The following is a 25,701-nucleotide window of genomic DNA, read 5'->3' on the forward strand; positions in this document are numbered from 1 at the left end:
CAAACCAGTCAATCCTAAAGGAAATCAGTCCTGAATATTCATTGGAAGGAGTGATGTTGAAGCTGAAACTCCAATCCTTTGGCCACCTGATGGGAAGAACTGACCCATTGGAAAAGACCGTGATGCTGGGAAAGATTGAAGGCAGGAGAAGGGGACAACAGAGGATGAGATGGTTGGATGGCATCACCGACTTGATGGACATGTGTTTGAGCAAGCTCTGGGAGTTGGTGATGGACAGGGGAGGCTGGTGTGCTGCAGTCCATGGGGTGGCAAAGAGTTGGATATGACTGAACAACTGAACAGAGTGGGATTCAAACCCATAACTTGAAAGTTAATCCTAAACTTAAGTGTACATTTATAAGAAAGTGAGAGGTTCTATGGACATATGTCAACTATCTATTGTTAGATCTAGCTCCTCAGAAGAAAAAGAACAACAACAACAAAGGAAGTCCTAATCCTCCAAGTCCCCTTACTGAAACTGTCGCCTGACTCTGAGAAACAACTCCCTCCTATATCCATCCCTCACTTGCCTGGAAGTTGTTGCCTCCCTAGTGAAGTGGAAGTGAGTAGAAGGAGTGTGGTTCTGCCTTTGTCAGATATCTTCCATACAGACTTAAGGATCACATGACCACACTGTAGCTGCAAGAGAGGCTGAGCACTGTAAGAGTCTGACTTAGTGGCCTTCATCACATCCCATTTCTGGAGAAGAAGATGGCAACCCACTCCAGTTTTTTTTGCCTGGGAAATCCTATGGACAGAGGAGCCTGACTGGCTACAGTCCATGGGATCACAAAGAGTGAGACATGACTTAGCAAATGAACAACAACAACAACAACAACAACCACACCCCCATGGCCAGCTCTAATCTCAGCCACAGCTACAGTGCACAGCCATCCTATGGGAGCCCAGATGCTGCTCTCCCGGACACCATCCCTCTTCCTGTATGAGGTCTTGTCCTTCAGCGTTCTTCCCCCCGGGCCTTCTCCAACACCCTGGGACCCTGCTTAGCCTACAGGTAATAGTACCCCAAAGTACAGAGGTGTTAAGGTCCCTCTTGACAACTTCCAACCACTGAAGGGCAGAAGCTAGTAGATAAATTCTCTCACCATTAGGTGAATGGCTATAGGAGACCTTCTGTACTGTTCTCATCTTGATAACAGACTTTCTTTCTTGACATCACACCCCTCAGGGGTCAGGTTTCAGGGGTCCCTCCTCAGTAAAATACCTAGGCCAAGTCCTGCTGTCAGACTTTGACTTGGGAAGAACTCAAATTAAGACAAGAATTCATGGAACATCTGGGGAGCACTAACTGTTCTCAGACAACAGTCTGTGGAGCTTTGTCTGTCAGCTTAAGGTGAGGAAAAGTTTGGAGATGCAAGAGCCTATTGGAAAATTCCAAGTTAAGACCTCAGTGGTTTGCAGAGCTCTTGGGAGATTCAGCAGTTTCAGACTATCTTTACCTCACTCCTTCATGATTATATCTTGGATTTTAAGTTCAGTTCAGTTGCTCAGTCGTGTCCAACTCTTTGCGACCCCATGGACTGCAGCACACCAGGCTCCCCTGTCCATCAGCAACTCCTGGAGTTTACTCAAACTCATGTCCATTGAGTTGGTGATGCCATCCAACCATCTCATCTTCTGTTGTCCCCTTCTCTTGCCTTCAGTCTTTCCCAGCATCAGGGTCTTTTCAAATGAGTCAGCTCTTCGCATCAGGTGGCCAAGGTATTGGAGTTTCAGCTTCAACATCAGTCCTTCCGATGAACATTCAGGACTGATTTCCTTTAGGATGGACTGGTTGGATCTCCTTGCCGTCCAAGGGACTCTCAAGAGTCTTCTCCACAGTTTTTTTTTTTTTTTCTCTTTTTTCTTTTTTTCTCTCTTTTTTTTTTTTTCTCTACAGTTTTGAACCACACTTAAAAAGCATCAATTCTTCGGCACTCAGCTTTCTTTATAGTCCATCTCTCACATCCATACATGACTACTGGAAAAACCATAGCCTTGACTAGACGGACCTTTGTTGGCAAAGTAATGTCTCTGCTTTTTAATATGCTGTCTAGGTTGGTCATAACTTGGATTTTACTTCAGGTCATTTCCACTGTTATCTTATCTGGCTTGTGTTAAAGCAGGTCGTGCTAAGAGGATGGTTCCAGGCTTAAGTCCTTTGTGTAAATGGCAGTGACCTGTTGTAATTCTGCTGCTCTTCTGATGAGATGATGTGACTGTGTGGCTCTGATTTTTAAATAAGATTATGCCCTCATTTCATCCCTGATCTGTGACAAATCTGGCTGATATATATAAAGTTGAATAATTATTACCGTAGCCAGGTGGGCTACAGTTTATGGTCTCGCAAGAGTTGACACAACTTAGTGATTAAACTACCACCACTGGAAGCTAGGAAGAGGCAAGGTAAGTCCTTCCCTAGAGCTGACACCTTGATTTCAGATTCTAGCCTCAGAACTATCAGAGAATGGGTTTCTGTTGGTTTTAAGCCACATTTGTTGTAACTTGTTACGTCCACCATAGAAAACTAACATAGGGGGTTTAGGTTGCTTGGATACACAAACACCTTCTCTGCGTGAATTCATCAAACTATAAGTGATGTATCCAGTCTTCTATGTATATGGTACACTTCAATTAAAGTTAATAAAAGAGGGGCTTCCCTGGTGGTCCAGTGGTTAAGAATTGACCTTGCAATGCAGGGGACAAGGGTTCGATCCCTTGTCGGGGAAGATCCCACAGGCTGAGGAGCAACTGAGTCCAAGTGCCACAACTACTGAGCTCAAGAGCTGAAACTACTGAAGCTCGTATGCCCTAGAGCCTGTACTCCAGCACAAGAGGAGTCATTGCAGTGAGTCGCCACAACTAGAGAAAGCCTAGGATCAGCGAGGAAGGCCTAGATCAGCCAAAAATAAAAATCAATTTAGAAAAATGTAAAAAAAAAAAAAAGAAGAAGAAGAAAGGAAAGTAATTAAAGCATCTCTCTTCCTTATCTGAGCCCACATCTGTGTTGTTCAGTGCTGCTGGAGAAAACCTGCCAACCTCAGCCAGGGGTGCCTAATTTCTGCAGAGGTCTTGTGCTGCCCACCAATCCCTTCACAAGTCCATGGGGAAGGGCTTTCTCTTGCTTCCCATGAGGCTGCTTCAAAAGTTCTGTTCTTAAAATTCACTCCACAAGAGGATCTCCTCCACTCACATCAAATGACCCCAATGGTAACTTGTCAGTGAAAAGGACACCTCTTAAAGGCAACACCAGAGTACCCTGCTATTCCTCCTCCACACCCACTGTTCCTCTACCTTCCTGTTAAAAGGGAGGAGCGTTCCCTCCTCCTGCTAAGAATCATTCTGGTCTCCACATCCCATCTCTTCTAGCCTCTAAAAAGCTCATACTCTTTTTCAGTGTTCTTATATTTATAAAGAAATCCACACTTCCTTCGGCTAATAGAAAGATCTCTCTCATCCCTTCTCACTGCGTGTCCTGGAGATTCTGAAATGTGTTCCCCAGCAAGGTGTGCTTGGGTACATTTTGAGAATCCCTCCACCTTCTCAGTGTCCTCATCTGTGTCATATATTGATCTTTTGACCTGGTATTTCCTGTTGACCCCTCTCCTGCCCCACATTCAGGCAGCTAGGCATTTTGTTTTGTTGGCTCAGGGAAGGGGTGACACAGCAGAATGTGGATAACAAAAGAGGCTCATTTTAGGCTTTGGGGTTTCAAAATCGCAGGCCTGAGAGCAAACGCAATAAATTAGGAAAAATAAAAACAAGCCAAGCTACCTCTGCAGACTAGACAATGAAGAGTGCAAAGAGAGTGGCACACAGAGAGTGGCACACAGCCAGTGGCACACAGAGAGCTCAGAGCCAGCCTGGGGTGGTGGCGGGGAGGGTGCTATGGAGGCTGCCCACACCCCGCTTCAGGACGGAATGCTCCCCCTCCCCCCAGCTTGCTGGAGTGCTGACCACTCATGGCTCACACTTGAGTCCCTCTCCAGGCGTACAGAAGGCCACTTTGCCCAGAGTGTGCCCCTTCCCTAGAGACAACCATAGATTCTTCTGTGTGGATGAACAAAGGTCCAGCCCTCTTGCTTCAACTTAGAATAACTGTTTGAGGACATCCCATGTCCAAGCTTCCTGAGGAAATGATGGGGGCATATGCAGCACCCCAGTTCAATCTCTCCCTCAGCCTGAACATAGCTGCTGTTCCCCAGAGTTTCCCCATTCCCACACCTTTCTAGCTTCTTGCACTCAAACATCCATCCACCTAAATAAAGGCTCCAATGGGTCTTGCCACCTCCTGGGAAGACACATCTGAAAACTGAGGAATGGAAGGAGTCTGGAGGGGCTCCTAGAGCCCCTGAAGCTCAGCCTACTGCAGGACCCTAGGGGAGAAGTGACACTCAACCTGTGTTGGCTGAGAAAACCTGAGTCTCTCACTTCCCACAGGCCTGAGCTTCTGCCAGAACAGTAAGGGATCACTGATCTGATCAGGACATGATACTGGTGATGATGGACCTGAAGAGGCCTCAGGGGTGGGGCCTGCATGGATCCACACTGATGACCAGATGGGAATAAGGGGGCCTCAGAAGGTGCTACTATGATGGACAGTGACACGGAGAGCCCAGTATTCTGGCCCTTCACTTCCAAGTATTGATACTATACACACACTCCCTCTGAACTTCCTTAAGGAAAGAAAGTCAGCCTGGGAATGGGCAGAAATATAGTTTACATGGGCTATGAAATCATATTTATCAAACCTCCATATGACCTCCAAGCCAAAAATAAAAAATTAAACATAGATTAGAGGAAATATCCAGCAAATAGGAAGAAAACAAAGGATTACTATTTTTTTTTATATTTATTTTCATTTATTTATTTTGCTTCACTCGGTCTTAGTTATGGCAGGTGGGATCTTTAGTTATGGCCTGCCAACACTTAGCTGCAGCAAGTGGGATCTAGCTCCTTTCCTAGCAATTGAATCCAGTTCCCCTGCATTGGGAGCTCAGAGTCTTAGCCACCAGGGAAGTCCCAGGACTACTATTTTGAATATGAAGTATCCATACCGAGTCCATACTGACGGACAAGAAGAATACAAAGACCCCAAATGAGGGAGAGTCTCTGTTATTTGCATACATTACCTTATTCAGCTATTACCTCAGTTGTCTTTTTTTTTTTAACATTTATTTATTTATTTTACTTTACAATATTGTATTGGTTTCGCCATATATCACCTCAGTGGTCTTTTAAGCAGGTGCTATGTTTTCTCCGCCTGAGGGATGTGATGGACAGGAGAGGATGACCATCGCCCAGTGGTGGAATTAGGGTTCAAACCAGGAGCCTAACTCTGTAGACATGGTCTTGATGAGCATGTGGTATATATAAATATGTATATATACATACATATATATTTGCAGTTAAAATATTTATGAAGACAATTACAAACATTAAAAATGCTGATGACATAATGTTACCTGAAAGGTGAATGCGTGTGCACAGTGATTTGTGATTTTCCGTGTACATGCATCTCTGAAGAGGCTGTAAGCATGATATGCATGATGGTGATCTTTTCTTTTATTTGTCAAAGTCCAGAAAAGTAAGTATCAATCATGAGCTGAGGAGTGAAGTCATTCGTATACAGTTCAGGTGTCCACACAGGACCAGCTCCCTCTCCTTCCTCCTCTACCACCCTGCCGCATCATGCCGGGCTATCATTGTTGGTGTCATTGTTTGTCTCCCCAGACAGCACCATTAGTTCAAAAGGGAACTAGGGATCAGAGAGGTAAAGTGTTTTGGCCAAGGCAGCACGGCTGGGAAGAAGCCAAGCAGGGACTTAAATCCAGGGTCCTCTAGATCTGACCCTAGTTTTTCTGACTTCTATTAAAGTTTCTATTTCCATTCCATTATTCTACTTGAGAAACCTGTATGCAGGTCAGGAAGCAACAGTTAGAACTGGACATGAAACAACAGACTGGTCCCAAATAGGAAAAGGAGTACGTCAAGGCTGTATATTGTCACCCTGCTTATTTAACTTATATGCAGAGTACATCATGAGAAACACTGGGCTAGAGGAAGCACAAGCTTGACACCTGAGCTGTATCAAGATTGTTGGGAGAAATATCAATAACCTCAGGTATGCAGATGACACCACCCTTATGGCAGAAAGTAAAGAGGAATTAAAAAGCCCCTTGATGAAAGTGAAAGAGGAGACTGAAAAAGTTGGCTTAAAGCTCAACATTCAGAAAACGAAGATCATGGCATCTGGTCCCATCACTTTATGGGAAATAGATGGGGAAACAGTGGCTGACTTTATTTTTCTGGGCTCCAAAATCACTGCAGATGATGACTGCAGCAATGAAATTAAAAGATGCTTACTCCTTGGAAGAAAAGTTATGACCAACCTAGACAGCATATTAAAAAGCAGAGACATTACTTTGCCAACAAAGGTCCGTCTAGTCAAGGCTATGGTTTTTCCAGTGGTCATGTATGGATGTGAGAGTTGGACTATAAAGAAAGCTGAGTGCCAAAGAATTGATGCCAAAGAACTGTGAGTGTTGAAGCTGAGTGCCAAAGAACTGTCATGTTGGAGAAGACTCTTGAGAGTCCCTTGGACGGCAAGGAGATCCAACCAGTCCATCCTAATGGAGGTTAGTCCTGGGTGTTCATTGGAAGGACTGATGTTGAAGCTGAAACTCCAATACTTGGCCACCTGATGCGAAAAGCTGACTCATTTGAAAAGACCCTGATGCTGGGAAAGGTTGAGGGCAGGAAGAGAAGGGGATGACAGAGGATGAGATAGTTGGATGGCATTACCGACTTGATGGACATGAGTTTGGGTGGACTCCAGGAGTTGGTAATGGACAGGGAGGCCTGGCACGCTGTGGTTCATGGGGTCGTGAAGAGTCGGACATGACTGAGTGACTGAACTGATCTATCTAGGAATTGAAGCCTGTTTTTAAAATACGCTTTTTATTCTGGAATAATTTTAGACCCATAGAAGTGTTTCAAAGATAGTATAGAGAATTATGTGTATAGTCTTCAGTTTACCCTAAATGTTAACATCTTTCAAACTTAACTTTTTCAAAGTTAAGGAATTGGTATTATTACTATTAATCAAACTCCAGACTTTATTCAGATTTCACCAGTTTTCTCACCAATAATCTTTTTCTGTTCTAGGAACCAATCTGCATGTGTGCATGCTAAGTCATGTCAGTCATGTCTGATTTTGTGACCTTACAGACTGTAGCCTGCCAGGCTCCTCTGTCCATGGGGATTCTCCAGGCAAGAATACTGCAGTGGGTTGCTGTGCCCTCCTCCAGGGGATCTTCCCAGCCTACAGATCTAAACTGCATGTCATAAGTCTCCTGTTGGCAGGCAGGTTCTTTACTGCTAGAGCCACCTGGGAAGCCAGAAACCAATCTAAGATACTGTATTTAGTTGAAACCCATTTTTCTTTCATACATTAAAGCATCAAAACCCACACTTTAATTCCAGTGGAAAGCACTGTACAATTCTGGCTGTGGTTTTCCAAGTCTGCTCAAACAGCTTTTGGTTTTTTGAACGTCTTTGGTAAACCATGATTCTGACTATCATGAGGGCTTTGAGCAATGGAGTAATGATCATTCTAGCTGTTCTCTTGAAAACAGTTGTGGGAAGGGGTAGGGAGGCCAAGAAAGAAAACAGGGAAACTGGTAAAGAGGCTAAAGCAATAATTCAGCAGAGAAATGCTGGTGGCCAGGATCAGGGGAGGGGTTGTGGAGGAGGGAGTTGATGTTGGTTAAGTGATGGTAGGTTTTATGTGTCAACTTGACTAGGCTACGGTCCCCAGTTATTCAATCAAACATTGATCTGGGGAACTTCCCTCATGGTCCAGGGGTTAATAATCTGCCTGCCAGTGCAGGGGACACAGGTTCAATCCCCAGTCCAGGAAGATTCCACGTGCCATGGGACAACTAGGCCCACGTGCCACAACTACTGAAGCCCACACACTCTAGAGCCCGTGCTCCACAACAATGAGACGCTCGTGCACTGCAACTAGAGAACAGCTCCCACTCCCGCAACTAGAGGAAGACCGAGAGCAGTAAACAAAGACCAGCACAGCCGAAATAAATTAATTTAATTTTTAAAAATTATTTTAAAAATCCACTGATCTGGGTGTAGCTGTGTTGATGTGATTAAGTTTCTAATTATTGTTTTGTTGCTAAGCCATATCTGACTCTTTGTGACCTCATGGACTGTACCAGGCTTCCCTGTCCTTCACTATCTGCCAGAGTTTGCTCAAACTCATGTCCATCGAGTAGGTGATGCCATCCAATCATCTCATCCTCTGTTGTCCCCTTCTCCTTCTGCCTTCTATCTTTCCAAGCATCAGGGTGTTTTCCAATGAGTCAGTTTCAAATCAGGTGGCCAAAATATTGGAGCTTCAGCTTCAGCATCAGTCTTTGCTTTGTCAGAAAAATGATGTCTCTGCTTTTCAATACTCTGTCTAGGTTAGTCATAGCTTTTCTTCCAAGGAGCAAGCTTTTAGTTGACTTTAAATTGGGGAAATCATCCTAGATTCAGGGTGGGCCTGATTCAATCAGCTGGAAAGCCTTGTGAGTGGAACTAAGGTTTCCTTGATGAAGAAGTTCTGCCTGTGGACAGCACGTTTGGCTCATGCCTGAGCGTCTTCTTCTGCCCTTCCTCACGGCCCACGCCACAGATTTCAGACTCATCTAACCAGCTCTGCAATCATTTAAGCCAGTTCCTGGCAATACATCTCCTACAGGTTCTGCTTCTGTTGTTGAACCATATATATAGATACAGATATTGAATACCTTTTGTGATTTAGGTTGTTTTAAATATGAAACAAATTTCTAATGTGGAGCTGACAGGATATGCTGGTGGACTGGAAGTGGGATGTGAGGAAGAAAGGCATCAAGGATGATTCCAAAATTTTTACCCTGAGCAGCTAGAAAGTGGCTCACTAGTGTCTTTCTAAGGTAGGAATCAATCAATTATGAAAATCATCCAAAGGAGCCCATTCAAATGATATGAAAGAAGATACCCCATTTCCTCCCAAGGAAGCCTTTTTTGAGAGAGGGTGTCACAGGCAGGAATGGGCAGGAGAGCCTGGCCAGCCTTGAGGTGGGTGGGCTTCAATCCAAGGGGAAAATAGGGACTAGAGTCCCCCTGTGTTTCCTGCCACTCATCCAGAGATAGTGGGGTTTTATCCTGACTCTGGAAGAGCAGATCTTTTCACTGTCCCCTGTTGTGAACCCTACCTCCCCCGCTGGTGTGCACTGTGTGGGAACAAGTCAGCTAAACCCTGAGCCAAAAAACAAGCCAGGAGGGCTCAATAGAGACTTTACGAGTACATGCTGCTCTTTGGGCTTCTTTTTCCTGTAAAGGAACAGGGTGTGCTTAAAAGCAGAAAGTGACCTGGGTTTTTTATTTTGTTTTTTTTTAAAAAATCTTCCTGGAAGGCAGAAATGAAAAAGGAAAACAAGGAAAGCACAGCATTTGTTTGTCACTCATTCTGCTCTGATGAACACAGCGGTAGGGCCTCTGACCCCAACCTGGCCCTGAACAAAACCGAAGAAATGAAAGGGGCACTTCCATAAGTCTGGCTGCTCAGAAAGAAACTGAGGCAGCAGAGCTGTGAGGTACCAGCCCACACACCAAGACCTCCATTTCTTCTACCTTCCAGAACGCAACCAGCAAACTGGCAGTCCTGTTTCACCAAGCCTCACCGGCACATCAGCTGTTCACAGAGAATGGAAACCTCCACCCCTGCGGGTCTGCAGTGGATTCCTCAGTTTCTAGCCCAGTCGTTGCCAATATAAACGTTTAAGGGGTTCTCCAGTAAATAAGTCAATGGACTTCCCATGTGGCACATTAGTAAAGAACCTGCCTGCCAATGCAGGAGACTCAGAAGATGCAGGCTTGATCCCTGGGTTAGGAAGATCCTCTGGAGAAGGAAATGGCAACCCACTCCAGTATTCTTGCCTGGAGAATTCCAGGGACAGAGGAACCTGGAGGGCTATAGTCCATGGGGGTCACAAAGAGTCAGAGACGAATGAGTGACTGAGTATATATACACACACAGGTAAATAAATCAATAGAGCATCTTTCATCTGAAGGGGCCAGATACTGTGCTTCTTCAGTCTCAGATAAACAGCCAATGATTTCATGCCAGGAAGCACTTTGTTAAACCAGCTAGTTTCCAGAACCTTCTTCTTCCCTCTCTCTCCATCTGCACTGGACCTCCAGTGAGGAAATCAGGAGCAGATCCTTTGACCCAGAAAAGTATCAGGTGTTTGTTTTTCCTAAAAAAGCCAAGTCTGGGACTTCTCTGGTGGTCTAATGGTTAAGAATCCACCTTCCAATGCAGGGGACATGGGTTTGATCCCTGGTCAGGGAACTAAGATCCCAAATGTCTTGGAACAACTAAGCCCATGCATTGCAACTAGAGAGTCCATGCCCATCAACAGAAGATCCTGTGTGCTGCAACTGAGACCCAATGCAGCCAAATAAATAAATATTTTTTAAAAACCAAGTACTCAGATTTCAGGTGCACTTTGAGTGATTTCTGCAGGGTCATTGCTTCCTCTCCATCTGAAAGTCTCATTGCTGAGGGAAAATTGGCTGAGATCCTAATCGCTCAGGTCTGTGCTGCAAAGAAAGTGAAGTATTTTTGTCCTACCTCCCTCTGCCCTTGATCTCTACAGGAAAGGGGGAAAGCCCCAAGGAGTCTGGTTTGGGGTAAAAATATGCACCGTACAAGATTTTTATGAAGATTAGACAACTTGGGCCAAGGGCTTGACAACTTGGAAGCTTCCAAGGGCTCTACAGATGAGATATACAGAAGTCTTGGCTGAAAACCGACTTAGATTGACAAGCCTAATGCAGACACAAGAAACTGAAATGGCCTCTGTGGTCTCTGGAGGGGTGGGGGGCAGGGGGTGTTAGCCAGGCAAGGATGGGAACGAAATCTCCCAAAAGAAGACTAGAAGAATTCTCGACCCAGCAAAAAGCTGTGGAGAGGGGACTGCAAGTAACATAAGAGGATCTGTGGGGTTTTCCCGTTTCTAGTCTCTAGGGCTTTATATGTATGAAGGACACACTCGGTGCCAAGGGCACAGCCCAGGGGCCTGTGGGAAACAGCTCCAGGAGCCCATCATCTGCCGCAGTGCACAGGGTGAAGGGCATCCAGAGCGTGGGATCTGGGGAGCATAGGGAATTTTGGCTTCTATATGGTGTTTCCAGACAAAATATTTCTTCCTTTCTGTCCATGAAGCTTCTTTTCTGATGATCCTGGCAATGCAAGCTAGCACAAGCACTGAGCTGACCATGTCTGTCCCACATCTTTCCAGCTCTTTCCAGCGGTGCTTGGCAAGGGAAAACGAGGATGGAAAGTGTGACAGCAAAATGCCTCAGAAACATGCAGAAGGGGCCACTGCTGGGGAGCATGAAGACAAAGCTAATGTAAATTGATTGATGACTTGCTATGAGCCAGGCATTCTTCTAAGTATTGTTTATGTATTAAAGAAAGAAAGAAAGAAAGTGAAGTCGCTCAGTCATGTCCGACCCTTTGCGACCCCATGGACTATAGCCCACCAGGCTCCTTGGTCCATGGGATTCTCCAGGCAAGAATACTGGAGTGGGTTGCCATTTCCTTCTCCAGGGGATCTTCCCAACCCAGGTATTGAACCCAGGTCTCCTGCATTGCAGGCAGATGCTTTATCCTCTGAGCCACTAGGCAAGACAATGTTTATGTATTAGCTCCCTTAATCCTCAGTACAGTCCTATGAGGCAAGATAATTCTTGTTGCCATTTAATGGATGAGGAAGCCAAGACACAAAAAGTAATTCTCCCAATGTCACAAGGGTAAAGTCAGGCTTTGAACACAGATCACCTATCTATATAATCTTCCATTCAGTGGATATAACATATTTCCCTAGCTTGTCATCAGAAAATGAGGAAACAACATGCCAGAAAGGGTAAGACACAGGGTGGACTATAAAGATGTAGCTAAAGATGTACTAAAGATGTAGCATCACAGCTTAGAAGGTAAAATGGTTTTGGCTACTGTATCAGTAAGTTACTCTACAAATAACGGAATATCTATGGGGCTTCCCAGATGGCGGTAGCGGCAAAGAACCTGCCTGCCCCTTCAGGAAACTTAAGAGATTCGGGTTTGATCCCTGGGACTGGAGATCCCCTGGAGTAGGGCATGGCAACCCACTCCTGTATTCTTGCCTGGAGAGTACCACGGACAGAGGACCCTGGCGGGCTACAGTCCACGGGGTCACAAAGAGTCAGATACGACTGAAGCGAGTTAGCACGCACACACAGAATATCTAACCAAAATTAATTAAACATAAGGACATTTATTCTTTCACATAGCAATAAACCTAGATTCAGTCCAACTTTAAAGGATTGGATCGATGATGTCTTCATGGATCTAGATATTTCCCATCTCTTGGCTCTGCCTTCCTGGGTATCTCAACCATGTCTCCCTCCTACTAACAAGACAGCTGCAGCAGTTCCAGGCACCACATGTCAACAAGAATATATCCAGCAAAGAAGGAGGTTCCCATAAGGCTCTCAGCAGATGTCACAGGTCAGTTGTACTAAATTGGATCTCATGTCTGTGCCTTATGCTGCAGGAGAATCTGAGCATGTGAGTAGCTACAATTCACAGCTCTAGTGAAGGACAAGCACCTCCAACAAGTCAAAATGAGGTTGGGGTAAGGGGTGTGGTGCCACTAATTCGACCACCTACTTATTGTTTTTATATTTTACTTGTCTTTATCTCTAAGGTGTGGATGCATGAAGAACAAATCAAGGTCATGACAACACAAATTGCTAACCATGACCCAAAGCCAGCTCCAGTCATGTTCCTGATCTGAGGCTGGGTTTAGATTCACATTGTGCAAAACATCCATTTCTGGTGCTGCTATTGGTTATCTGAAGAAACTGTGCCAACAGTGAGACCCAGTGTCCCCATGGTGTTATGGATGATTGCAGCCTAGAGTCCCTAATTTTAGTCCCACTTTTCCCCACCCATTTAGAAAGAATCTATGCTTCTCTCTTATTCCTCAATCAAATATCTTCCTGCTCACTCAAAGAGAGAGCTGAACAGTTAAATTGGATCATTTCCTCTTAATAGAGTGTTTGTAAAATCCTAGAAATTTCTCATGGCCACCAGAGAGACGTTAGCTGCGTGCAGCACTAGAGTGACAGGAATCGTGACTGTTAGAATTAAGTTCAGCTGCAACAGGGATGTTAAACATGGCTTAAATATAACTGGTGTGTATTTTTGTCTCGTGTAAAAGTCCTGATTTAGCATTTCAGGGCTAGTCAGAGGGTTCCACAGCGGGGCTAGCTAGGGCATGATCCTCTTACTTCATAGGGCAGACGTTCAGATTAAATAAGGTCATTTATACAGTGTCTAGTATTGATACATCATAAACCTTCTTTTGTTTGATAATGAAAATAAAGGTAACTAATATTAACTGAGCTTTATCTATTAATATGTGTCAGTCCTGGGTAAGAGCTCTTTACATATTCACTCATTTAATCCTCACAACACCACTATAAGGAAAGGACTGTCATTATCCCCATCTTACAGATGAAGACACTGAGAGATCTGTTGTTGTTCAGTTGCTAAGTTGTGTCTGACTCTGTGACCACAGGGACTGCAGCATGCCAGTCTTCCCTGTCCTTCACTATCTCCTGGAGTTTGCTCAAACTCATGTCCATCGAGTTTGTCATAGCTTTTCTTCCAAGGAGCAAGTTCTTTTAATTTCATGGCTGCAGTAACTGTCCACAGTGATTTTGGAGCCCAAGATTAGGTGTCTTAATAAGAGTGTGTCCTTAGTTAGTGCAGAGCTGAGAGGTGAACCCACCTTATGTGATTTCTGAGCCCAAGAGCATAACCACCCATCTGCACCACCATAGCCCACGTCACAGGCCTCCCACCACCCCTCTCCCTCAGTCCTCTGGCTATAAGACAGTCACAACAGGGAAAGTAAAGCATATGCTAAAGGCTAATTGGTAATATGAGGCAGTAGGGGCTGAGTGCTGAATGTGCGGTATGATTCGAACAGGGAGAGGCTCCATTCCCTGGAGTGAGCAAGGGAAGGCATCACAGTGGGGAGAGAGTGAGCTGGGCTGTGGCAGCTGGAGGAGGGTGAGCCAAGTGTGGGGACTGGAGTGGGTAAAGGCTTGGATTCCCAGGTGGCTCAGTGGTAAAGAACCCTTCTGCAATGCAGAGATGCAGTTTCAATCCCTGGGTCGGGAAGATCCCCTGGAGAAAGAAATGGCAACCCACTCCAGTATTCCTGCTTGGAAAATTCCATGGACAGAGGAGTCTGGAGGGTTACAGTCTATGGGGTCACAAAGAGTTGGACACGAAAGAGAACTCACCACCAAAGGCTCGGAGGAAGGAAATAGCATGTTTAAGGAATAACAAGGAAACCGTCCTGACTAAATCATAGGATTCTTACAGAGGAATCCTGAGGAAAGCATTTGGAAATGAAGATTGGAATTAGATTAAAAAGAAACTTGAATGTTGTTCTAGAAAGCTGAGCTGTATTCAGTAGACACTGGGTAGTCATTAGGGGGTTTTGAACAGTGAAATCACATGATGGAAGCAGTTTCTTGAGGAATAATGTGGTGGTGGGAGGGGTGACATGGAGCTTGGGAGACGGGCTAAAAGGCCCTCGAAATGGTCTGGACATGAGGTAATGTGAACTTGAAGTGTTAGCATAAGGTATGGATGGAATGGAAAGGACATGAGAGGCATCGCTAGAGCAGAAATGAGGTGACTGGTGACTGGAGCAGGGATCGAGGGAACAGGAGGGGTTGGGAATGACTGCCAGTTTTTAAGGGTGAGTGATGGGAGAATACTGTCATAAACAGAACCTCTGACTCTTGTAGTCAGAGGGGAACCCTGTGTGCCATCCTCTGAGAGGTCTCTATCAAGGTACCCGGACCAGCCAGTTAGTTGTCTTCTCTTTCTTCTTTGCTGCAAAGTCCCACTTCCTCCAGAGAAGAATCTAGGGTACAAGGGAAAGCATGGATTTAAAGTCAAAGATAGGAATTTAAATCTTCCCTGATTGTTACCAGCATGGGCACATTTCTTATGGCACATTTCTGTCACCTTGGACACATTTCTTCATTTCTCTGAGATTCAGTTCTTTCAATTTAAGGATGATAACATAGTTGAGAGCATTTCAGGGGGTTTCAATAACACAAAGCAACCCAATTGGTGCAGTGGTAAAGAATCTGCCTGACAATGCTGGCAATTTCAGTCCTTGGGTCAGGAAGATCCTCTGGAGTAGGAAGGGGCAACCCACTCCAGTGTTCTTGTCTGGAGAACTCCATGGACAGAGGAGCTTGGTGGGCTATAGTCCATAGGGTTGCAAAGAGTTGAACACGACTGAAGTGACTTAGCATGCACGTAAAACATTGTGAAGATTTTATAACTGAAAACCTAAACTAAGACTATATAATGAAGCTGAGCACTAAATTGGGCTCTGAGTTTCTCAGCAGCCAATTTGAAATGAGCAATAGGATGAATTTCCTAGTAGTGATTATGAAAATAGGCCTAAATGATTATATCCACATGCTTAGGATTTGTGTGCAAGACACAAAGATGGTACCTTGATATGAATATGAGATGCCTCAGTTTATATTCTTGCTCATAAAGAAGTCCACATCATGTACTATTCTACCTTCAGTTCAGTTCAGTTGCTCAGTCGTGTCCGACTCTTTGCAACCCCATGAATCACAGCACGCCAGGCCTCCCTGTCCATCACCAACTCCCGGAGTTCACTCAGACTCACGTCCATCAAGTCAGTGATGCCATCCAGCCACCTCATCCTCTGTCGTCCCCATCTCCTCCTGCCCCTAATCCCTCCCAGCATCAGTCGTTTCCAATGAGTCAACTCTTCACATGAGGTGGCCAAAGTACTGGAGTTTCAGCTCTAGCATCATTCTTTCCAAAGAAATCCCAGGGCTGATCTCCTTCAGAATGGACTGGTTGGATCTCCTTGCAGTCCAAGGGACTCTCAAGAGTCTTCTCCAACACCACAGTTCAAAAGCATCAATTCTTCGGCGCTCAGCCTTCTTCACAGTCCAACTCTCACATCCATACATGACCACAGGAAAAACCATAGCCTTGACTAGATGAACCTTTGTTGGCAAAGTAATGTCTCTGCTTTTGAATATGCTATCTAGATTAGTCATAACTTTCCTTCCAAGGAGTAAGCGTCCTTTAATTTCATGGCTGCAGTCACCATCTGCAGTGATTTTGGAGCCCACAAAAATAAAGTCTGACCCTGTTTCCACTGTTTCCCCATCTATTTCCCATGAAGTGATGGGACCAGATGCCATGATCTTTGTTTTCTGAATGTTGAGCTTTAAGCCAACTTTTTCATTCTCCACTTTCACTTGCATCAAAAGGCTTTTGAGTTCCTCTTCACTTTCTGCCATAAGGGTGGTGTCATCTGCATATCTGAGGTTATTGATACTTCTCCCGGCAATCTTGATTCTAGCTTGTGTTTCTTCCAGTCCAGTGTTTCTCATGATGTACTCTGCATATAAGTTAAATAAGCAGGGTGACAATATACAGCCTTGACGTACTCCTTTTCCTATTTGGAACCAGTTGTTGTTCCATGTCCAGTTCTAACTGTTGCTTCCTGACCTGCATACAGATTTCTCAAGAGGCAGGTCAGGTGGTCTGGTATTCCCATCTCTTTCAGAATTCTCCACAGTTTATTGTGATCCACACAGTCAAAGGCTTTGGCATAGTCAATAAAGCAGAAATAGATGTTTTTCTGGAAACTTTCTTGCTTTTTCCATGATCCAGTGGATGTCGGCAATTTGATCTCTGGTTCCTCTGCCTTTTCTAAAACCAGCTTGAACATCTGGAAGTTCATGGTTCACATATTGCCTGGCTTAGAGAATTTTGAGCATTACTTTACTAGCATGTGAGATGAGTGCAATTGTGTGGTAGTTTGAGCATTCTTTGGCATTGCCTTTCTTTGGGATTGGAATGAAAACTGACCTTTTCCAGTCCTGTGGCCACTGCTGAGTTTTCCAAATTTGCTGGAATATTTGGTGCAACACTTTCACAGCATCATCTTTCAGGATTTGAAATAGCTCAACTGGAATTCCATCACCTCCACTAGCTTTGTTCGTAGTGATCCTTTAAGGCCCACTTGACTTCATATTCCAGGATGTCTGGCTCTAGGCTCTGATCACACCATCGTGATTATCTGGGTCATGAAGATCTTTTTTGTACAGTTCTTCTGTGTATTCTTGCCACCTCTTCTTAATATCTTCTGCTTCTGTTAGGTCCATACCATTTCTGCCTTTATCGAGCCCATCTTTGCATGAAATGTTCCCTTGGTATCTCTAATTTTCTTGAAGAGATCTCTAGTCTTTCCCATTCTGTTGTTTTCTTCTATTTCTTTGCATTAATCACTGAGGAAGGCTTTCTTATCTCTCTTTACTATTCTTTGGAACTCTGCATTCAGATGCTTACATCTTTCCTTTTCTCCTTTGCTTTTCACTTCTCTTTTTTTCACAGCTATTTGTAAGGCCTCCCCAGACAGCCATTTTGCTTTTTTGCATTTCTTTTCCATGGGGATGGTCTTGATCCCTGTCTCCTGTAATCAAAGTATCATATAATCAAAGTGAAGCATACCTTACTAAATATACTTCTGCCTAGTAATAAGCCAGTCATAGTTTTAAAGTAAATGACTAAAGAAAAAAGCAAGGAAACGGTATGTTTGATACCTCAGGAGAGGAGAATGCAGTTTAGTAAATGTAATTTTGCTTCAATGGTCTGCCTAAGAGGAACATGCTGGTCTGAGTGGCATCTTGAATTATTTTAAACAAGATAATGTGCATGCCATTGGTTTCCCTTCACTCAAGTATAAGACCAGCCAATTACATGCAATCTTTCCTCACCAGAGAAATAACAGAGAACTTTGCAAATACTACAGGGCATTATGGTGCCTACCAGTCCTCAGGGAAAGGCTGCCACATAAGATGTCTGGAACTCTTTCCTGCAGAAACTTCCTTGAATTAAGAATAAAGGTTGCTATTATTGTTTTTGGCATAATTATTGTTTTTGGCATAACACAAGACCAAAGTACTGGGGGCGGGGCTTGTTGCTAATAGAGTCCGTGATCAAGAAGATGACAGCATTATAGGACTAGAAGGAACACATTCTGTATCTTCAGTAGTATTATTATCATATAGCCTGAAGTTCCCAGATCTCACTACTCAGTAAGTACCAAAGAAATTGCACTGGGATGCCCACCTGCTGACTCATATTCCAAAGTCTTTCCTTAAGATTTCTGGGACTTACGGGGGAAGTTTTACAAACACTAATAACAAGCCTACTCCCAGTGGGCATCTGCTAGTCATCCTCCTTGTTTGCTGGGCATGGGCTAAACTCTGCCTTTCCTGCTGCCCCTCTAATGACTGCACAGCAAGGGGGAAAGTGGGCATGTGGCTTCTGGGAAGAGAAGATAAGGATGTGGCCATGAGAATCTGTCCCTGGGCTTCCCCTGGACAAAGCTTTAGTTCAGGGAATGGCAGACCTCTGCATCTACTCCTGATTTGTTACATCACCTTGCACAGGTCACCTTGGTGCCTTGGCTTCAATTTCCTTTACTAAAAATGGCAAGAATGTTCACATTTTACAAAGATGTAGTGGGAACTGGCTATTTAATGATTGAATGGTATTTTGAAAACAACAAGTGCAAGGTAAGTGCTAGGTCAGGAAAGCCAAAGACTTGTGGCTTCCCTAATGAGACAGTGGGATGAGCCTTTTTTTTTTTTTTCTTTGCTTTAGACATACAAAGAAAATAAAATTTAAAATGTGTGTATAATATTGAGAGAGACCAATATCAAATCCCCCAAATCAATAGATTTTTCTTTCAGTCAGTTCAGTTGCTCGGTCATGTCTGACTTTTTGCAACCCCATGGACTGCTGCACGCCAGGCTTCTCTGTCCATCGCCGATTCCTGGTGCTTGTTCAAACTCATGTCCATCGAGTCGGTGATGCCATCCAATTGTTCAAGCCTCCTTAAATGAATTAGGTTGCTGCATATGTGAAACCCAGGTTACAAGGAGACCAGATGGTCAACACCGAAATCAGATTGATTATATTCTTTGCAGCCAAAGATGGAGACACTCTATACAGTCAGCAAAAACAAGACCGGGAGCTGACTGTGGCTCAGATCATGAACTCCTTATTGCCAAATTCAGACTTAAATTGAAGAAAGTAGGGAAAACCACTAGACCATTCAGGTACGACCTAAATCAAATCCCTTATGATTATACAGTAGAAGTGAGAAATAGATTTAAGGGATGAGATCTGATAGACTTCCTGATGAACTATGGACAGAGGTTTGTGACATTGTACAGGAGACAGGGATCAAGACCATCCCCAAAGAAAAGAAATGCAAAAAAGCAAAATGGCTGTCTGAGGAGGCCTTACAAATAGCTGTGAAAAAAAGAGAAGCAAAAAGCAAAGGAGAAAAGGAAAGATATAAGCATCTGAATGCAGAGTTCCAAAGAATAGTAAAGAGAGATAAGAAAGCCTTCCTCAGCGATCAATGCAAAGAAATAGAAGAAAACAACAGAATGGGAAAGACTAGAGATCTCTTCAAGAAAATTAGAGATACCAAGGGAACATTTCATGCAAAGATGGGCTCAATAAAGGCAGAAATGGTATGGACCTAACAGAAGCAGAAGATATTAAGAAGAGGTGGCAAGAATACACAGAAGAGCTGTACAAAAAAAGATCTTCATGACCCAGATAATCACGATGGTGTGATCACTGACCTAGAGCCAGACATCCTGGAATATGAAGTCAAGTGGGCCTTAAAGGATCACTACGAACAAAGCTAGTGGAGGTGATGGAATTCCAGTTGAGCTATTTCAAATCCTGAAAGATGATGCTGTGAAAGTGTTGCACCAAATATTCCAGCAAATTTGGAAAACTCAGCAGTGGCCACAGGACTGGAAAAGGTCAGTTTTCATTCCAATCCCAAAGAAAGGCAATGCCAAAGAATGCTCAAACTACCACACAATTGCACTCATCTCACATGCTAGTAAAGTAATGCTCAAAATTCTCCAAGCCAGGCTTCAGCAATACGTGAACTGTGAACTTCCAGATGTTCAAGCTGGTTTTCGAAAAGTCAGAGATCAAATTGCCAACATCTGCTGGATCATGAAAAAAGCAAGAGAGTTCCAGAAAAACATCTAGTTCTGCTTTATTGACTATGCCAAAGCCTTTGACTGTGTGGATCACAATAAACTGTGGAGAATTCTGAAAGAGATGGGAATACCAGACCACCTGACCTGCCTCTTGAGAAATCTGTATGCAGGTCAGGAAGCAACAGTTAGAACTGGACATGGAACAACAGACCGGTTTCAAATAGGAAAACGAGTATGTCAAGGCTGTATATTGTCACCCTGCTTATTTAACTTATATGCAGAGTACATCATGAGAAACGATGGACTGGAAGAAGCACAAGATGGAATCAAGATTGCCGGGAGAAGTATCAATAACCTCAGATATGCAGATGACACCACCCTTATGGCAGAAAGTGAAGAGGAACTCAAAAGCCTTTTGATGCAAGTGAAAGTGGAGAATGAAAAAGTTGGCTTAAAGCTCAACATTCAGAAAACGAAGATCATGGCATCTGGTCCCATCACTTCATGGGAAATAGATGGGGAAACAGTGGAAACAGGGTCAGACTTTATTTTTGTGGGCTCCAAAATCACTGCATATGGTGATTGCAGCCATGAAATTAAAAGACACTTACTCCTTGGAAGGAAAGTTATGACCAACCTACATAGCATATTCAAAAGCAGAGACATTACTTTGCCAACAAAGGTCTGTCTATGGTTTTTCCAGTGGTTGAACTGTAGTGTTGGAGAAGAGTCTTGAGAGTCCCTTGGACTGCAAGGAGATCCAACCAGTCCATTCTAAAGGAGATCAGTCCTGGGTGTTCATTGGAAGGACTGATGCTGAGACTGAAAGTCCAATACTTTGACCACGTCATGCGAAGAGTTGACTCATTGGAAAAGACCCTGATGCTGGGAAAGGTTGAGGGCAGGAGGAGAAGGGGACGACAGAGGATGAGATGGCTGGATGGCATCACGGACTCGATGGACATGAGTTTGGGTAAACTCCGGGAGTTGGTGATGGACAGGGAGGCCTGGCGTGCTTCGATTCCTGGGGTCACAAAGAGTCGGACATGACTGAGCAACTGAACTTAACTGAACTGAAAGTCATGAAAAATTCTATGCCATGTGAAGTTACATAACTAGGGACATTAGAATGATAGAAAATTTGGGAGGGAATGAAATCCCATAGATAACATTTGATCATTACACTTTAACAAAAAGGACATTTAATCCTAAAATATTCTAATGACATTAACAGCCTTAATGAAAACCTTTCCTTAAAATTTAAAGAAGGTTTTTAGGAGATGCAAGAATACTGGAGTGGATTGCCATTTCCTTCTCCAGGGGATCTTCCTGACCCAGGGATCAACCCTGGGTCTCCTGCATTGTAGTCAGATTCTTTGTCCTTTGAGCACTATGCTGCTAATGGGTATGGCTTAACAGGCTACTCTGATAATCAAATTTCTTGACTTTAAACTAATTATTCTAGATTTTAATTGTCTTTTGAAAAGAGTAGAGCACATAGGAGAAAAGATGATCTGGTAACCTAGAAACATCTACTTCTCAGATTTCCCCAGAATCTGGGGGGCAGTTTTGTACACTCCCTTAAGACAGCACTGTTGCTCTCCTTGACATTCTTCCCCTTTGTTAGAGAACGACCTGTGAAGGAGGCTGAGAACGAAAATGTGAAGGAGGTACTGTAGGCTGGCTTTGACACCTCCGGTTATACTCTTGTTTGTGTACATCAGTAAATTCCTCATTGCAGAGTTCTTTTTTCTTTCTACTCCCAAAGGTGTCCTAACTATGCAAAATTATTCCATCAATTGCCTTGAACTTCCTTCGTGGCTCAGATGGTAAAGAACCTACCTGCAGTTCAGGAGACCCGGGTTTGATCGTCAGGTTGGGAAGACAACCTGGAGAAAGGAAAGGCGACCCACTCCAGTATTTCAGCCTGGAGAATCCCATGGACAGAGGACCTTGGCGGGCTACCATCCATGGGGTCACAGAGTCAGACACGACTAACTGAGTGACTGACACTTGCCTTGGACACAAGCTAGTTAGTTATTATTGTGCCAGAGTCTTGCATGCTGAATTTTCCAACTTTTGAAGACTTCTATTTTCAGTTAGACCCTGGCACTAATTGTAATGATTCTTATTTCATTTGCAGTCAGGGTGAGAGGGCTGGGGTGGTGATGATGTTTGTACTTTAAATAATCCCCTGGCCTTGGGATCTTCCTAAAAAGGGCCTCCTCCTGTCCTTAGCACTGACAGAACTCTTCCCCAGTCATTTCCTTCCTTTCAGAGAAAGCCTGGATCCCTTTGACACCTTCATGTTCCAAATACTCCCTATCAGCCTATGGCTTGTTTTCTATAATAGCGTCTTTGATTAAGGCCTTCTATTATCAGGGCATTTGAATACACAATCCCCACCCCCCACCCCCACCACCCCGCCTCTCTTTTGTCATCCAAGTTCTTGCTTGATGCTTCTGGTCTCCAAGACAGCCCTCAGCCACTGCCAGGGATTAAGATGCCTCTGAAATCCACCCTTGTGCTGCAAATGCCTCGCAAAGGAGTCTTTTGAAAACACTGACTTCTTTTCCTTTTTCAGCCCTGAAACAGTAGTTACAAGGAGATATTCGGAACATGGCTATTAGGTAAGACACTGCAGACAATAGCTAAGGGGCAGCAAAGAAATTGAAAAGGCTTCATAATCTTACTTGTGCCTTCCAAGTGGTAGCTGCTAAAAGTGACTTCTGCAAACAGGCATCTGCTTCTGCCATTTACACTTAATCAGATAATCGTAGAGCTGGGAGAGCCCTTAATCTGCCCTTTCGCATTAGCCAGGGCCTGCAAGACTTTCTGTAGACTGTTCCAGGATCTTCAAGTGCTGTCCTCACGCCTACACCTGGAAAAGGAAAAACGCCTGGGGAGATGAGACATCCACTCCTTCTGGGACCAGAGGAAGAAAGATATAATTTTTCTCACCCAATCCTCTTTTCTTCCTGAACAATCTCTGGGTGGATATCAACACCAGCCCTCAAATACCATATAAGGCTGTTACCATTATCCTCATTTCACATATGGAGAAACAAATGTTCAAAGAGGTTAAATTACCAGCTTCCCTGGTGGCTCAGGCGGTAAAGAATCAGCATGCAATGGGGCAGACCCAGGTTTGATCCTTGGGTTGGGAAGATCTCCTCAAGAAGGGAATGGCAACCCACTCCAGTATTCTTGCCTCCTGTAGACAGAGGAGCCTGGCGGGCTAGAGTCCATGGGGTCTCAAAGAGTCAGACACAACTGAGCGGACTAACAGTTTGACACTTTCAATGAAGTGAAAGAACTAGGGACAAGTGACCACACCAGACTACATAGGACTAGAGGGTTTTCTGGGACAAGGGACTTTGAGAGCTAAAACCAGGACAATGCTGGGAAAGGAAGGAAGATTGTTTGCCCAAAGGTTGAACCAGGTCTCTAGAGCCTTTCCCCTGAACCCTGAATCATCCTCAGCCTGACTTCTGACCTTGGAACAGTTTGGACACGATGCAAAATGCAGAGTTCATTTCCCTTTGAGTCAGAGAACAAAGGGCCGTCGGATTTAAGAGATCAGCTCGGTATACCCAGTTGCAGGCTCCTCAGAACCACCAGGATGATGAGTCTGGGAGCTCCCTCTGCAGAGAGGTGAACGCCAGACACAAGAGCACGCACCAGCACTTATGCAATTCCCCACATCATGAGACACTTACAGGAGACCTCAAATCACTGCCCACTGCACTGCCAGGGCCTCATTACAGAAACCTCAGAGAAGGCCATGGAGGAGTCAGGCTTTTGCTGAAATGCACAGAGCAGGATTGAGCTGAATTAGTTTACAAAATCAGACCACAGCATACTTTTTTCAGGGATGATCTACAGTCCCTTCCCTCTTTACTCCCCGCACCACCCTCACCCCCAGGCTTTCTCTTTCAAGGTGTCTCCCTGGATGACAGCAGACTAAACGATGATTGACTAAACACGTGGTGGAAGTGTCACTGGAGCCCAGTCCTGAGTGGGTGGTCCCCCTACACACACACACACACACACACACACACTCACTGTGTCAGGTGTTACCCTCTCATTGCTGGATCCTAGGAGGGTAGGGGGTCCCAGGTTATTGAGGGGGAGGACCAGGGAGTGGATACTTACCAATGATACGGGAGTGGCAGGTTTCAACGTTATAACAAGTGGTAAAGCTGGGCCTGGGTATTGAGTCTTCTCTCAGCCCTAAGTGGGGGAGCCATCCTTCTACTCTAGCTGCTGAGGGTCCCTCATCTCCACCCACCCACACCTGACTCTGTCTTCTTGAAGGACAGAAAATTAAAACAGAAAGGGCTTCGAAGAGATCATTTAGTTGGACTCCCTCCTCACACAGGGCTGAGGCAGGGGAGGAGCTGAGAGCTGGCAACACGGCCAGGCCGGGAGTCCACGGGCGCCTCTGGGGTGGAGAGGAGGAGGCAGGAGGAAGAAGGTCTGTAGCTTCTGATCAAAACTCTCCTCTCCCTTCTGCTGATCCGTAATTTTAGCCTGAATTATTTTCAACCCTTTTCCCTCCACTATATAAAACATGCAAATCTATCTGTTTTGTTTTGTCTTAAAACATCATATTTTTGTTAGCTCTGTCCTTTCTTCTTCCTCTCTGTTCCCAGCTCAAATCATTCACGGAAGTCAGGTGTCTTAAATAGATGGAGCTCAGAGCTGGGGGGGACGGGGGGGAGGAGGAGGGGCCACTCTTCCTCTCCTTCTTGGGGCTCTGCGAGTTGCTGTTAGAAGAGGCTGCAGCATGGGCTCTGGGTTGCGTGGACTTCAGTAGTTGTGGCACATTGGCTCAATAGCTGTGGCTCACAGGCTCACCGCAACTAGAGAAAAGGCCCAGCAGCAACCAAGACCCAGCACAACCATCAGTAAATAAATAGACTTATTTATTTAAAAAAAGAGAAATGGCTGTAAAGATCATCCCATGCAGTGGTCAGGAACGTGGACTATGCCTGGGTTGGACACCCAGTCAAGCAAGTTTTTACCTAAGGGTTTTGTTTTTCTTTACTCCAGTCTCCATCACCTGTTTTCTAAAAGCACAGGGCCCATCCCTGAAATTTCAGTAGTGGGTGTGGGGACTCTTTCCTCACCCCATGTGTTAGGGGATTACGAGCAGGCTGAGGTGGCCCCAAACCTGCAACATCTTCCCATTATTCATGAACCAGGAAGCCTCTCCAGTGAGGCTCCACCCTGAGAAAGTCACCATGCTGCTTCTCTTGCAGCTCATGTCAGAGATGGTAGGTCCTCATGTTGAGGGAGGCAGGGGTGAAGCAAGGCATCTGGGCTGAAGAGATGCCCCCCTCCATCCTCATTCCACAGACAGGGTGATGTTCCTCATTACCAAGGGCCTTTCCCTCCTCTGACCATTAGCTGAATGGAACTTCAAAGGAAAACAAGGCTCCTTCCCTCCCCATTTATTAGACTCTGGATGAAACTAAATGG

At 44.7% G+C, this 25,701-nt stretch overlaps 1 long non-coding RNA gene across 1 annotated transcript; it reads right to left on the minus strand.

The window, feature by feature from the left end:
- Positions 1-12,339: 12,339 nt before the first annotated feature.
- LOC123465993 lies at positions 12,340-24,583 on the minus strand. Its single transcript, XR_006641270.1, has 3 exons — positions 24,373-24,583; positions 22,911-23,098; positions 12,340-15,035 (listed from the first exon to the last, which is right to left on the minus strand). It is a non-coding gene; the product is annotated as an uncharacterized LOC123465993 (long non-coding RNA).
- Positions 24,584-25,701: the final 1,118 nt, after the last annotated feature.

This window comes from Bubalus bubalis, chromosome 7, assembly GCF_019923935.1.
Source record: "Bubalus bubalis isolate 160015118507 breed Murrah chromosome 7, NDDB_SH_1, whole genome shotgun sequence".
Classification (NCBI taxonomy): Eukaryota; Metazoa; Chordata; class Mammalia; order Artiodactyla; family Bovidae; genus Bubalus; species Bubalus bubalis.